Here is a 4,473-nt window from a genome sequence, read left to right as displayed (position 1 = left end):
TATAGAGCAGAAACTAACACACCATTGTAAAGCAATTATACTCCATTAAAGATGTTAAAAAAAAAAAAAAAAAAGAAAACCTTCAGTTGCAAAATATTTCAATCCTGAGTTTAAAAACACTGAATAATAATTCACAGTACAAGTCAGCAACTTAGTATTTCTAGAGAGTTGTTTAAGGACATTAAAGTCAATAGGAAATACACTCTGCTATATTAAAGAGTATAAAAGAACAATAAAAATAATTATTACTGCTGTACTCCAGATCCTCAGCCACATTTGAAGATGAATTTACACTACCCCCAAATCCACTGTTATCCATTCATTTTAGCTTCGGGAAGCTAGTGACTTTATACTGAGCCTAATGTCGAGCTAAAAAGCCAATGAAATAAGGTACTGGGTTTCTTCTTTCTCCTCCTTTACTGTTTGGTTTTCAGATGCATCTGAGGGAGAGCACTGAGTATGGGTCACCTGACAGTCTGTCCTCATTATAAGGGAATAACAGAAAGCTCCGAGGATGCTTTGAGGAAAGCAGATAGCACTAGTTGGCAAGTGTGGACTGGGCCGATGCAAATTTTGTGATCCCAGTGATTTTGGAAAAACAAGATTAAATTTAAACCAGCTGACATAATACCAGGCTCAAATCTCTTGGCAAAGAGGATCACTCTGGGTACAAATTGCTTTTTAAGTCCTCATCTTGCGCCCATTCCTCTCAAAATCTGATCCTGGGAGAACAGCTGCATTTCCCCCACAAAAAGTCTCGGGGAGGCTACTCAAGAGATGTAGCCACAATCGCCCTGCCTCTCTGACTTGCTGACAAAGTCTGATTTTCAAACCTTAACACAAGGATGATGATAAACTTTCGTTAGGTTCCAAGACACTGGCATCATTTTATAGTTCTTTGGGTGGTACAACATCTGACTACAGAGAAAATGGTAACATGAAAAGGGACCTACTAGGAATTAAGATTCAGGTGGGGCAGCTCTTAATCCATCCTCCTCCTCAGTAGGCTGCCCTGCCCTCCCTCGAAGAATGGACTTGGCCAGGGCCCTTGGCGCACTCTGTCAGGCCTATTTATTGTGACTGGTGATGGCGTACGGAGATAGAAATGGAAGCGTTTTCTCTGGGAGTCTCAAATACAGAATTATTTGCATACCATTAAAATGATTTACACAGGGGAAGACTGAAAACCCTAGGATGCAATTACCTCATATTTAACCCAAATACCACAACGGCGTATAAATTTACAAATAATATAGGTAATTTATGAGGATTTGAGAGGTATGACTGAAATCTACACATCTGGAATTCATGCTCGGAGTCTTTACAAATGTACCCTGGTGTGACTAACATCGCACTGTTTCTCCTCCTCCCTGCCCTGCTACGACGCCTCACTCTCCATCCTTCCTGAAAGCTGTGCCCGTGGCAGGGTGCCCCAAGTATATCTGCAATGCTGCAGGGACTGAATTACGACTCATTTTTAAATGCCTATTCTATGAATGTATGTTGCGGCTTGCAGCAAATTCTGAATTCCAGGAAGATTTTCCGCCTTCAGGTTTCTTGCCGCAGTACTTAAAAGCAAAACATTATACTCTGCATCATGTTCTGTCAATATCCCACAGGAAACATCATTTACTAAAAAACAACAAAACTTAAGTAATATTAGGTCACAGAAAGTGTGACAATGTTACTTCCCATTGATTTGAAAAATAAATCCACATGCTCTATATTGTATTAAAGAGGATGCCTAGAAAGTACTTCCATCTTATACATGAGGCTTCATAATTATAGGTAACATTTATGAGTGTTTACTGTGGGCCAGGCACAGAACTAAGAAGTCATATGCATTATATCATTATTACAATAATACTAAGAGAAAGGAACTATTATTACGCTCATTTAATAGGTGAGGAAAGAGGCTTGGAAAGTTTCCAAGGTCACATAATTTTTCAGTGGAAGATTCAAGATTTAACTCATGTTTATCAGCCTCAAAGCTAGTCTTATCTGCTATTCTACCTCATCCCTGCAAAGTATCAAAGCAGATGTTAGTACAAATACCTAACCTATGAGCTATAAGTTTGTTTCACTTGTGATAACCTCAGTATGCCCTTGGTCTACTTATTCGCTCTGTAAATCATGGCACTTGCTAAACAGAGTGTCTTAGCTGGAGAGGGAATTCTTGGCAGACAGCCCTAGCCTCAAATTTATCAGCCATCTATGCACCTAGAAAAATGAAGAGCTGGTTTGAGACAAACTAATTAGAAACATACTCACTTAGGAATAAAGAAAGAGATGGTAAAGTACACACTGCATTAAAAAGCCAGTTGACTGTCTCTCTCTACATGCCTAACATGATTAAACTCATGAACTAAGATCAGGGGGCTCTATCATTTTTGTAAAAAAAAAAAAAAAAAAAAAAAAAGAATGCCATGAACAAGTAGAGCCAGAAGGGAGCACCTGACCCTTTAGGGATGAAGAAACACCTGGAGACACCCTGTGGAAGCTTACAGAGGCAATTGTTGGTCGGAAGGGGGCTTCTGGCATCACGGAGGGGAATCTATTAGACCCTCTTAGAACCTTCTCTAGGGACTGGGCATGACACTGAGCATTGCTTTTGCTGTTACATAACAACAAGTTTTAATAACTATTTTTCTCTTTTCTGAATCAAACTCCTAAAAAGTAGAGGCAAGTCAAAGACTTACAGCCAGTCCCTGGAATTTTGGCAAAAAAAATGCTCCCAGTGCTTTGGAGGGGCTGGAGACAGTGGAAATGTAACATCTGAGCCATCCTGCCAGGGACCTCTTCAACAGTTGAGTCACAGTAGATTTTGCTATAAGTTGGATTCTTCTAGAACCCCATTAAGGGACTGAGTTTTCCCAAAGTGAGAAAATGTATTAGAAATGCATTTTGCAAATGCAAATAAGTGTGTTATTATAAAACGGTTCCAGAGCATAAGTTTCAAGAACAAAATTCAAATGAGACTTCAAAATTTATACGTAGATATTGACATCTTGGAAAGTTAAAAGTATAGACCAGCATGGAAGTATATATTTTTCTCCTACTTCCACATAAACACATGCAAGCCCTATGCTACAAAGAGGTCAATCTGTGATTAAAGCTCTTGACACAAGAGCTTAGGATAAACAGCAGTCAGTCTGGTTACCTTCAATCAACACAGAGATAAAAGAGGATTCAGGGACTCATGGTGAGAGATGCAGCAATTTTTACCATGCTATGTTTCCCTCTGAGTATGACAAAAGTAAGAATTTAAAAATTAAAATTAGGTATTAGTAGGGGAGAAGCATGCTTTCAAAATAGACTGTTGTCTCTTGCCTCAACCAGGAGATTTCACACATAAAAAGTACAAGAAAAAGAAAATGAGGCAATAGCAATTCCTTTGGGGGAAAAGTCTCAGACAAATAGACTAACCTCTTTCTGCTTTGCTGCTTTAGGTCCCTAGAACTCTCCATCCTAAAACCAATTGTACTTATGCCTATAAAGTGTGACTCTGGACAAGGCATTCAAATGCTGAGCTCCACTTATTTTAATCTGCAACAGATGGATGTCATTAAAACTTGTCCCCTTTTCAACCTGAGTGTGGCATCTCAAGCTGAGAAAGAAAAATTTCCTCTTCAGTTCTTCTTGACACAGTTCTGTACATTTTTGATCAAAATGTTAGAAAAACAATACTTTCTCAGCATCCAGCAGGGTGGACATGAAAGGCAAGGAGGAATGTGCATTCACAGAGCCACATTATGTCCTAAACGAGTGCTTCCCCAAAGGGTCCAGGGGCACACTCACAGAGATTCATGAGTTTGCTCCAAGATTTTGTAAAACTTCTATGCTTACAGTTCAATAACAACCTAATAAGGAGAATATAAGCATGTTCCAGGTCATCTAGATGGCTACCCTTTAACTGAGTACAACCATATAATTTTGATATACGCCTTTGTGTTTATAATTCAATGCATAACAGTTGAAATAGGGATGGAATATAGACAGATGCATGGGATGCAAAATATTTTGTCATGGGACAGAGACTGATCAGAGAATCTGGCCATCATACAAGGTACGACGTACCAAAAGAACCTGAGTACAGCACTCAGTAGCACATTAAAGCTGCAAATAACAGGCTCAGGTGCTATCTTTGTATGGTCCAACTTGCCTGGACTATTAGCAGTGACTGTAACAGAAAATCCAGAGTAAAATGTTTTTCAGTTCCCAATTGCAGCTTTTATTGGATTAGGTACACATCTTTACCACAATACTAATTTCATCTCCAAGTAAATGAAGAGAGCTTTAAATGATGATCAAATGGCATGCCATTAAAATTGGCATTGGCGGGCTTCCTGGTGGCGCAGTGGTTGAGAGTCCGCTTGCCGATGCAGGGGACACGGCTTCGTGCCCCGGTCCGGGAGGATCCCACATGCCGCGGAGCGGCTGGGCCCGTGAGCCATGGCCGCTGAGCCTGCGCGT

At 40.0% G+C, this 4,473-nt stretch overlaps 1 protein-coding gene across 30 annotated transcripts in view; it reads right to left on the bottom strand.

Moving 5' to 3' along the window:
• The window catches only part of ANK2 (ankyrin 2), a 689,964-nt gene that overhangs the window by 216,065 nt on the left and 469,426 nt on the right, over positions 1 to 4,473 (bottom strand). The window lies entirely within an intron of this gene.

Source organism: Physeter macrocephalus, chromosome 7, assembly GCF_002837175.3.
Source record: "Physeter macrocephalus isolate SW-GA chromosome 7, ASM283717v5, whole genome shotgun sequence".
Taxonomy (NCBI): domain Eukaryota; kingdom Metazoa; phylum Chordata; class Mammalia; order Artiodactyla; family Physeteridae; genus Physeter; species Physeter macrocephalus.
Note: the sequence above shows the minus strand (reverse complement) of the source record. Positions and strands in the feature narration are given on the sequence as shown.